The sequence below is a fragment of the Suricata suricatta genome, chromosome 13 (assembly GCF_006229205.1).
Source record: "Suricata suricatta isolate VVHF042 chromosome 13, meerkat_22Aug2017_6uvM2_HiC, whole genome shotgun sequence".
In the NCBI taxonomy this organism is placed as follows: Eukaryota; Metazoa; Chordata; class Mammalia; order Carnivora; family Herpestidae; genus Suricata; species Suricata suricatta.
The window spans coordinates 29,044,381-29,055,831 of record NC_043712.1 but is presented as its reverse complement, the minus strand read 5'-3'; the positions used below and the strand labels follow the sequence as shown (position 1 = coordinate 29,055,831).

At 34.1% G+C, this 11,451-nt stretch overlaps 1 pseudogene; it reads left to right on the top strand.

The window, feature by feature from the left end:
* Positions 1 to 4,078: 4,078 nt before the first annotated feature.
* Positions 4,079 to 4,911, top strand: LOC115275895 (annotated as a pseudogene).
* Positions 4,912 to 11,451: the final 6,540 nt, after the last annotated feature.

Below are 11,451 nucleotides of genomic sequence, written 5' to 3'. Positions count from 1 at the left end.
ATATGTTTAAGCAATAAACAAGTTAGCAATTATCCCTCTATTATGACTAATATAATTTCTAATGATTTGCTTTAAAAACTGTATTCCACAGATTTAGAGATTGTATGGAAAATCGACAGTGTATCGAAAGCACATTTGCACACACCTGCATATGTGTGTGTGTGTCTGTGTGCATGTGTGAAAGAATAAAGTGTCATGTTTGTGTGAATGAAAAGAATACAGTTGCCTTTATAACAGTATTTTAGCAATATTTTTATACTACAGAAACAAATAACTGTTCCTAAACTAGGATGGACTATAAACTCTATGAGCTTACCTCTATTTGTTTTATTGTAACACAAAGCCCAAAACATAAAAAGAACTCAATAAATACTTGTTAAATGATAAATGAGAGATTGGTATATTATCTGAAAATGTCTCTCTATAGTAGACTATATAGTAAGATAAAAGACAATAGTACTTGTAGAAAAAGAAAAGCTGAATTTTATGTATTTCATGGTTGGTTTCTCCAAGAACATTCCAACAAGGATTGCAATTAGCAGTCAAACTAGTGAAGTGTTTGTAGGTGTGTTTCAAACATGTGTTCGTTTAACAAAGAAAAACATACTAAAATCTTTGGAAGAATTTTCATGTACTTTTTCCCCCTGGGTATGTAGCCACAGGATAAACAAGGGAGCAAGTGAAGCTAGAAAGACTATTAGTAGAATAGCATTTAAAATAATAAGAATAAAAATAAAATCATATGCTGTGACCCTGAACAGTGTTGTAATTAAATTTACTGGGGCAGAAAATTTACTTTGTGAATTAATATCACCTTTTGGCAATTTAATGTCTTTTGGTGTAAATACAAATCCATATTATCTTTCCATCTATTTTATATAATAATATTTACTCCAGTGCCTTCTTAAAAATATAAACCACTCCTTTAAAATTAAGGACTTGTCTAAAACCAATATCTCACAATTATTTGAGCTTTATTTTTCTCTTTAAAACTTTATCTAAAAAAAGCCAAACTTAAAGTTAAACTTAAAGGATAAAACATGTTTAGTCACTAATAACTACCATTTGCTTCATATGGAAAACTACTAAAATACATGTTAAGAAAACCATTTTATTCTTCCTCTTCCATGAAGGAGATTATAACTTACTTAGCTTCTCTATGCACCTTCTCTATGCATTCCTACTGAAAGGAGGAAGAGTAAAACATCTAATGGGGATTTTACAGTTTTGCCGTTCCTTTTACTCTGTGATACTAGGGTCTCTGCTCTCCGTTTGCCTTTGTATCAAGTTCAATGTACAAGGTCTGTTCCTGTGAATCAGGTCTGTGGTTTTCTAAAAAGACCTGTTATGGTCAGTCTAATTCTAGTTAGCAGTTTTGTTCCCCCACATCTATGTCCTCCAGGTACCATTAGGTTGTTTTTGTTATTTTAGAGTTGGTAATAGAACTGACTTTCTTTCTTTCTTTCTTTCTTTCTTTCTTTCTTTCTTTCTTTCTTTCTTTCTTTCTTTGATTGTGTTTGTTTTTATTATTTTTATTTGAGAGAGAGAAAGAGAGAGAGAGAGAAAGTTGGGGAGAGGGGCAGAGGGAGAAAGAGAATCTTAAGTATGCTCCATGATCAGTGAGGAGCCCATTGCAGGGCTTGATTCCAAACACTGGGATCATGACCTGAGTTGAAATCAAGAGTCAGATGCTCAACTGACTGAGCCACCCGGGGAATCCCAGAACTGACATTTTAAAAAATGAACTATAGTTGACACACAGTGTTACATTAATTTCAGGTATACAACACAGTGATTCCACAAGTCTACATGTTATGTTACAGAAAGCTGACATTTTGCCTCTAATTGTCTGACTTCTCTTTTTTAACTGGTTCAGAAGTCAGTAGCAGAAATAGGGGTGTTGTTTATAGAGTTCCCTGGAACTCTAGCATCATGGAAAATGTATAAAACATTTATATCAAGAAATATCGTCAGACTAAAAAACCTTGAGTGTCAAAATTATTTTAGGACATTAATAACTAAGAAATGTTAATCTTGTATCCTTTGTCTTGAATAAAAAAATCAGTTATCCTTCCTTTTTTTTTCTTTGTAAAAATAAATGGGTATCTTAGCTTTTTACCAGATGCATCCACTCCAGATATTATGGAACTAATGCTAAAATATTAAAAACATCTCCCTGGAAATAAATGGCTTAGCACATACTGTCTATGTTTCCATGGTGATATAATCATTTTATGACGTTGAATCAGTTCAATGACAGCCAGTGTTTTCTTCATTGCCAAGAAGCATATGCGGTAGATCTATGTCTGAAAAATCAATTTGTTGGTATTATCTCACAAAGAACAAAATTGTGTAGTGGCAGTAGATAAGTTTTTCCTCATTTTAATGTCTTCACCTGAGATAATTTTACCACTATTAATTATAATCACTAAAAACATGATGTTTTCTTCATACAGTCTTAAAAAAAACCCAGTACATTACTTTGTTTAATTTTAGAATGATGATTGTATTTACAGTCTTTAAAAGTGCTTAATAGATTCTTAGAGCACTATAGATCTACTTTTGGTCTTATTCATTTATTCATTCAGAAAGGTTGACTGACATGCACTCTGTTAAAGGCAGTGTACAATCGTAAACAGCACTCACAGGAGCTGCTTGCATGGAGCTCACTTTCTGTATTTTACAAAATAGAGATCATAATATTTATACTTTTCCTAAAATTATTTTTAACATGATAGAATGTTTTAAGTTATTTATATTGTAAAATATTTTTGAAAATATCATTGTAATATGTATGTATGATGTTACATTTATGGATAAATCACTATAGACTAAATCAATTTCTTCTTTTTAGACAGTCTGGTTGTTTCCAATTTTTTAAAATGACAACAATGTTGCAATGACAAACTATATGCAGTCACTTAAGTACCTCTAGATTCTTTGGGGGGGGGAAATTTTAGGGACCAAGTTTTTAATCTTTTAAAAACCATTTTATGAATAACGCCAAGCATACTTGATTTTCTAACTCAATTATCCTCTATATTTCTCAGTTAACTTAGAGCAAAAGTAAACATTACACTGTATATCAGTTAGAGTATGTGCAATTTTAATAATAAAATTATATAGCACAATTAAATAAATCCTATAACCTAATCATCTTAAACTATATAGATTTTCAAAATACTTTTTTTTCCCAAGATATTCCATTCCCCGATCTGAAAAAGAAATTTAGATAATCCAACTTTAGGTGACCACTAATACATGTAATCAGCTTCTAGTCTACCTGCACAATCCACGGATGCCTCAAGAAATGAGGGTTATGAGAGCACAGTAATCAATGTTCATAGCAATTGCCCTGTTGAATGGTGAAATTGATTTTGGTTTATTTGATGTTAAATTATGAATTATTTCAAAGCTTTACTAATACTATCAAGCTATTAAGTATCTACTGATTGCTTAGAAAGATTACTCTCATTTCAGAAAGTTTTCTGTCATCTCCATTGTCACTTACTGATTTGGAAAGCATGTGAGCATACTTTCCTGTATATGACTTTTTATAGTAAATCATTTGAGTCAGAGTCTACAAAGTCTTCCAAAAAACCCAACAGGTGGGAAAGAGAAAAACAGTGAGAAAGTAGCTCTAACCTCTGAAATATTACCAAAAGTTACTGAAAGATTAATATTTTCATCTTTTTACTCAAAGTAGAATAAAATAATATCAATTTCTCATCTGAATTACACTGCTAGCTCAGGTTAGATCAATGGCAAATCCAAATGGAACATTTTATAACTGTTTCTCTATTTGAATAGTTTCCAATAGTTTAGAACTTTGAATGTTAAACTATTCATAAATAATAAAATGACAGAAAGAAGTCTTCATTCTTAAGATGACCTGCATCATTAAAAAATGTTCACTCTCTATACTCTGGTTTCTCTTCAGATTGCATAAATCTTTTGCCTTTTACTAAAAAATGTTCACTCTTGTGGGTTCCTTGCTCTGTAGCCCCCACGGTAGCAGCCACTGAACCCGTGGCCACCACCGCTGAGCAGATGATGGCTGTGCCTCCATGTATGGTGATCCCGGCAAATCTTCCCCAAGGGTTATGGATTTGGTTTAATAAAATGTGACTTGAAAACAAAATCTGAGAATGGACTGAAATTTACAAGGTCAGGTTCAGCCAACACTGAGACCACCAAAGGGATGGGCAGTCTGGAATCCAAATACAAATGGACTGAATGTGGTCAGATGTTTATGGAGAAATGGAACACAGGCAACATGTTAGACACAGTAGTGCGGAAGATCCGCTTACACGTGGGTTGAAGCTGACCCTTGATCCATCCTTCTCAGCAAACACAGGGAGGTAAATGCTAACATCAAGACAGAGTATAAGCGGGAGCACATCAACCTAGGCCGTGATGTGTATTTCAATTTCCCCGGCCCTCCAGTCCGGGGCGCGCTGGTGCTGGGTTATGAAGGTTGGCTGGCTGGCCACTAGATGAATTTTGAAACCACAAAGTCTCAGTGACACAGAGCAGCTTTGCGGATGGTTACAAGACTGTCAATTCCAGCTCCATGCTAACGTAAACAACGGGACAGTTTGGTGGCTCCATTTATCAGAGGGTAAAACAAGAAGTTTAGCGACTGCTGTTAATCTGGCCTGGACAGCATGAAATAGTAACACTCACTTTGGAACAGTAGCCAAGGATCAGGTCAACCCTGCTACCTGCTTCTTGGCTAAAGGGAACAACTCAAGCTCTAACCTTATAGGTTTGGGGTTCGCTCAGACCCTAACGCCAGGTATCAAACCAATGCTATCAGATCTGCTGGGTGGCAAGAATGTTAATACGGTGGCCACAGCTCGGCCCAGAACTGGAATCTCAGGCATAAATGAATATTGTACAATCATTTAATTTTAAACTATTTTGACCATAGCTAGCTTCAGAATTTAGTGTACCTTTTAGCATTGTGTGCCTGGGATGGAAGTATTGGTAAATATTGTGTTAGACCTCCAGGTTAAAGATGATTCAGCTTTAAGGTGTTAGCCTTTATGAGGTACAGAAGAAATCCAATGCCAAAAAAAAAAAAATCCTTCCAGCTGTAGACTTGGGGGGAACTTGATGGCTCCTTTAGAGAGGCTTCTTTTTTATCTAGTAATGGCTGCAAGTGGAAGCTGATAATTTGTAGGCACTTTGTGAATTGGTATTGAGTAAATGAATGAAATTATGACTTCCTGAGAGTTGAATTTTGGTGTCTTACCCAAATGAAGGAGAAACTCATTGTGGTGTGTACAAACTCATCTGAAAGAGACTGTTTTTAGACAGATTTTCATGAACTGTTGCCACCGCAGTTCATCATGTCATTTACACCAAAAGTAATCTTCAGGGCATGGTAGCTATTTTGTGTGTGTGTGTGTATGTGTCTGTGTGTGTGTGTGTGCGCGCCATTTTGGGGTGGAGGAAGTGGATGTGACATTCACTCACATTATGTTTTTTTTTGCCTTTGCACCAAATTATGAACAGCTTCTAAGAGTCCCAGCTGTAAGGTGACAAGAGTCTCTGTGACTGTAATCACATGGTGACAACCCTTGAAATCTAAATTGGACTTCTATTATATTCTTGCTACTCAGTTTATTTTTTAATGGATAATGGGTATATTTTAGAGTCTTCCATTTTGTGTGGAATTAGATTCTTCCCTTCAAAATGCTATAATTAACATCACATAAAGTAAAACTTGTATAAATTATTAAAAACTAAAAAACAGTTCACTCTCTTTAGTAAATGAAGATTTGAAGGGTTCACTAGTGGTTTTACCTAGCAAGATAATTTTTTGTACCTGGATTTATAAGTTTAAGTGATATAGCAAAAAATTAGCTCAGTTCTGTGAATGATCCCAATCTGTGTGTGTGTACATATAACACTTTATCTCAAATATTATACTCTTCAAATATATGAAATGTTTTTCATCGAATAATTAAACTAATAAATTATTTAACTTTTATTTATTGTTCTTGTAGAGTAGTCTCACTCATAATTAGATAGTAATTATCTCCCTAGTTTTAATATTATTGGATACTTGCAAAATGTATTGGCCATTACACATTTCATCCTTTAAGGATAAGCTGCTATGTGGGTAATTAGATGGGTAATTGATTTAATGGATTTCTTACACTAACAAGGTTAAAGAACTTCTTGTGCCCTTTAATTTCTTTATTCTTTAAAGATCACACACATACACATTATTAGAAGTTAGACCCAGGTATGAAGAATTCACAACTCTTAAATAGTAATGACAGCTAAATTTTGAGTGTTTATTCCGTACCAGGGACTATTTTATTTACTTTATAAGTATCGACTCATACCTTTCCTTTGAGTAAGGTGAAATGTGCTCTCCATGTTAGGCATGAGAAAACTGAACACTGAAAAATTACATAACCTAAGTTCTTACATCGTGTAAGTGGGAAAGCCAAGATTCATGTCCAAAGCAATTCGACTTAAAACCCACTATATTAAACATCATGGTATATAGTATATTATTTTATAAAATATATTACACCATTAGAAAGAGAAATAACAAAAGTTCAGGAGAAGAGATAATTTGGGGCTCAAATTAAAATTCTCCTGGCAAACAGAAGGTTTATATACTAGGCGCTGCATATCACCCAGGTATGAGACACTTTTAAAATCATTACCTCATGTAAGCTTCAAATTATCCTATAGTATTTTTTCTTCAAATTAATAAAACTGATGACGGGAATTTGAACCCATCTCCAGTGCAAGATAATCTTTCTGTTACAATGTCTCTCATTATCAAATTTAGTAAAGAAAGTGCCCGAGTCTGAATTTTTTCCATGTGATACCCTTCAAAAATATCTTCTGATCATGAAATTAAAATCAAAAAGTATTATTAAGTACTGGGTGAATTCTATGCTGTTTTGTCATATCAGCAATAGTTTTCAATTTACTATATGGTGGTACCTATTCTCTAATTTTGTCATGGATGTTAGAGTGAGATTCACAAGACAACGCTTTTTTAAATAAAGATGATTTCTAACTAGTGTTTCTTTATGCTAATTTAGCCATTCCTTAACTAACTTATAAAAGTTAAGCTGGAGTTGTATACTGTTATTATTAGAGCACATCAATGTTTCAAATGACTATGAAATGGGGGCAAAATAGTAGGAAGATGGATTTTATTAGTGGGTAGATGGCAAAATTCTGATTTAAAAAAATTTCAGGCAATGAACAAATAGTATTATCAGTAGTATAATTCTAACTATGTTCATGTAAGTTACTTTATATTTAATATGTAATAATATTAATAATTCATATAAAATAAATTTTTGAAGTGAACATTGTACATATCAATCTAATTCCAATGGCAAGAATTTAGGCAATTTACACTTATCATGATGAGGAAGTAATTGTAATATGTTCTCTCATTGTACATAGTAATAGGACAAGGCGACCAATAGAAATGGCAAACTCATAACTATATTTTCCAGTATTCTGCTAAAAAATCTATAGGGTATTCTTTCTTAGAGTATGCATGAAATCCTAGGAAAGTTTTCATTTTAATCTAGCAATTGTTGCCGCGAATGAAGAAAAAAGTAATGAAATAAGAACGACAATCCAAAAAGATTCACCACTGTTTTCATGAACACATCAAAAGGAAGTACAAAAACATTATGAATGATTTCTCTGAAGTCTAGACTCAATTAAGAAAACAGTCTGAGAAGAGACAATTCTTGTTCAATATCAAAAACAGGAAATAGCAGATACAGAGAGGAAATCAGGCTAGGCGAATCTAAGTCCTATTCTCTTTCTATAATGTCTTATTGGTATAGTCTCTCACCAGAAGACTTCAACAGAAGTTTGCCAATGATTTTGAAATCCGTATTAAGCAACACTCTCTTAGAGTCATACCAGATTGATATTGAGTTGGCTCTGAGCATCATGTGAAGTAGCCAGATTTGTTACTAACCCTTCTTTTATCAACGTGTTATTTCTCACTTGTTACATACAGAGGAATTTGGTCTGAATGGACATAGCGATGACCTGACTGTACTGTGGTTTTGTTGGACATACTGCAGCTCTCCTAATGCACCATCAGGCCCTTCCTTTTATCTTCTTGTCCCAGAATTTCTTTGCTTTCATTGACATACTTTTCTCATTTCCAGAAGAACATGCCCCTGTGGACTTCTAATCCCTCTTAGAGACTGAATCCTGACCTTCCAGTATAATTTTATTATTAATTCTGACTTAAGTGTCTCCATTATACACTTCTACTTTTGCAAAATAGTTAACCAATTTTTAAAATAAAAATATTCACAATAGGTCAGTGTTCATAATGATTTTAAACTGCTGTAAATTTAATTATTTAGGCAACCATATTTTCCTACGTTTTTACTACATACATGTAATGAATACTAAGCATTTTCCAAACAAGTATGATATCTAAAAACACAATGAAATTCCAGACATGATATAATTATTATCTAAGGTTTATGGTATATTTTTCATTTTTTGCCTAAGAATTTGTGGAAGAAATACATTATCTACAATCTGTTGCACTTTTATTTCTGTTACTAATGGTCATTAAATTCCCCACTGTACAAATGAGGACAAGGGTAGTTAAAAACTTAGAAAAGAAAATGGAAGAAGTCAGATTCAAGCCAGGCATGTATGACTTCTGAGCCAGAGCTCATCAATGCCTATATTACATGCAATAAATAGCTCCATAGATTCCATTACTAATTTATAGTCTGAATTTTGGCCAGGGACTGTAAGTCTAAAAGATTGTATTTATTTCTCTTTTAAAGAGTTTTTTAATGTTTATTTATTTTTGAGAGAATGACAGAGTGAGGGCAAGAGCAGGAGCGGGAAGGGGCAAAGAAAGAGGGAGGACACAGAACCCGAAGCAGGCTCCAGGCTCTGAGCAGTCAGCCCAGAGCCCAATGCTGGCTCGAACCTGTGAACCATGAGATCATGATCTGAGCCGAAGTTGGTCACTTAACTGACTGAGCCACTTAAGTTTCTCTTTTAATTTTACTCCTGGAAGCTTTTTCTTCAAGCCAGAAAGATCTCACTTCCTCCCTTTCTCCCCACCCCCCAACTCTCTCTCTCTCTCTCTCTCATTTCTTCTTTTTAAAAAATCTTTATTTATTTTTGAGAGAGAGACAGTGTGAGCAAGGGAGGAACAGAGAGAGAGAGAGAGAGGAATACACAGAATCTGAAGCAGGCTCCAGGCTCTGAACGGTCAGCACAGAGCCTGACACAGGGCTTGAACTCATGACTTGTGAGTACATGACCTGAACTGAAGTTGGATGCTCAACTGACTGAGCTACCCCAGCACCTCACCTTTCTCATTTCTAATAATTAATTTACAAAGAAAAAAATATAAGTTTTGCTAATTTCATCATTTTACCATACTTACAATTAAAGTGGATGGATGTAGTTTAGAGGAAAAACCATAAAATATTAAAGAAATGATGAGTCAGAGACATATAAAAAACTGAGTGAAATAATCTCTGAAGTATTTTAAGTAATCTAGTTAAATTTCAACTATGAGGTATAAAGTTTCCTAGGCACTAAGCAATAGCTTTCATCATGAATTATTACTGATGAATACTTTTTTAATTTTGAAGGGAGCAGTAAAATGATTTTTGAAAGGGAAATAACTGGGGAGAGGACAAAGAAGAGAGAATACCGAGAAGATGAAAATTACAGAGCAAGTAATTGGAAGTTAATTTGAAAACTCCACTTTTGATGCTTGATATGATTGTGTGCATTGTATAGGGCATGAATATTATGCATCAATCAACCAAGCATGCTAGCCTACCATGGCCAGATAGCTGAAGAAATAGGGGAAAAAAATGAAATAAATTGAGAAAGGCACACGTGCGTGTGCGTGTGTGTGTGTGTGTGTGTGTGTGTGTGTGTTTGTGGTGTGTGTGCTGTCCTTACCTTTGGTACATCAAATGCTGAACAGTTCATTCATAAAATATGAAAGTGTAGCAGGTGTGATTTGAATGCAGCATGTTATCACAATATTCACAATTGACATTTTATTTAGTTATTTTAAATTTTTAAAAATATTTATTTTTGAGAGAGAGACAGAGCATTAGTAGGGGGAGGGGCAGAGAGAGGGGGGACACAGAATCCAAAGCAGGCTTCAGGCTCAGAGCTGTCAGCACAGAGCCTGACACAGCGCAGGAACCTATGAACCATGAAATCATGACCTAGGCTGAAGTTGGACATTCAACTGACTGAGCCACCCAGGTGACTCCAGCATTGACATTTTAATAACTATTTGTGTAGTTATCACATCTGCTGAGGGAAATGTTTGGTGGAAGCTGAATTTCCAAGGGCCATTTTAAAACTTGAGGTTCTCTGTGGCTGCTGAGAGACTCTATTATGTTCTCTCAAAGGAACGATTGGGCAAGTTAATAAAATTTTCAGAGATATCAATTAGGTAAAGACGAAGCTAAAACATAATAATCTTCCAAGTCAAAAATCAAGGTCAATTTATTTTGCAAAATATGCATGCTTTAGGTATGACAATAAAATAAATCCTCATCAATGTACTACATATGAGTTGCTAGTGAACTTAGATTTAGGGTTAATATAATGTTCAACACTGCACAGTGTAGATCCTGTATAAGCAACTGAATCCAAAACAAATTATCTTCTGCAGAAACCAAAAGGACAAGAAATTTCTATATATAGCAGTACTTCAGAACTGTTACCATCTTAAAACTTGCCATATCCTCTTCCTCTCAAGTATCAGTTTCTATTGGTATGAAGTCATAAATACTTTCGGTTCATACATTTTATAGTTTTTATAAATGGTCTCCTTTTTCTTTTGAAAGCCACCATATATCCTTGGAGGAAAAAAAAAGCTCAAATAGATACTACTATGCTTGAGTTATTTATTTTTGTGGGTTTTTTGGTTTTGTTTTGTTTTTTTTACTCAGTGATTTTGTTCTACGTAAATTATTTAATTTATCACAAAACCTAGGTTTCTAGGGCTGATTTGTTTATATAAGTACAACATAAGAAATACAGTCCCGGCTGTCAGGATCTAGGGATTTTTGTGTTCAATTACTTCTTACAAAAGGCTTTTCAGGGTTCTGGTTTTTTTTTTTTTTTTTTTTGCCAATATTTATATTTAGAGTCTTTCTGGCCTTGTTTTTGTCTTGATCTGTTGTCTGGGGAGGATCCTGTGTACTACGCCAGCGAAAACACCTTTTCTTCCAAATGTTTACCAGTTTTCCTTTCTAAATAGCCTAAATTAAACTTTATGTTTTCTTTTTCAGTGATCATGTTCAAAACTATCTTTTGCGGGGGTATTATATTTTAGCTTACTACACAAGGCTAATTTATTCAAATTCTTATTTTTCAAATATATTTTTGTCTACTTTAATGTATTTCCACTAGCAGATACATTTGAGT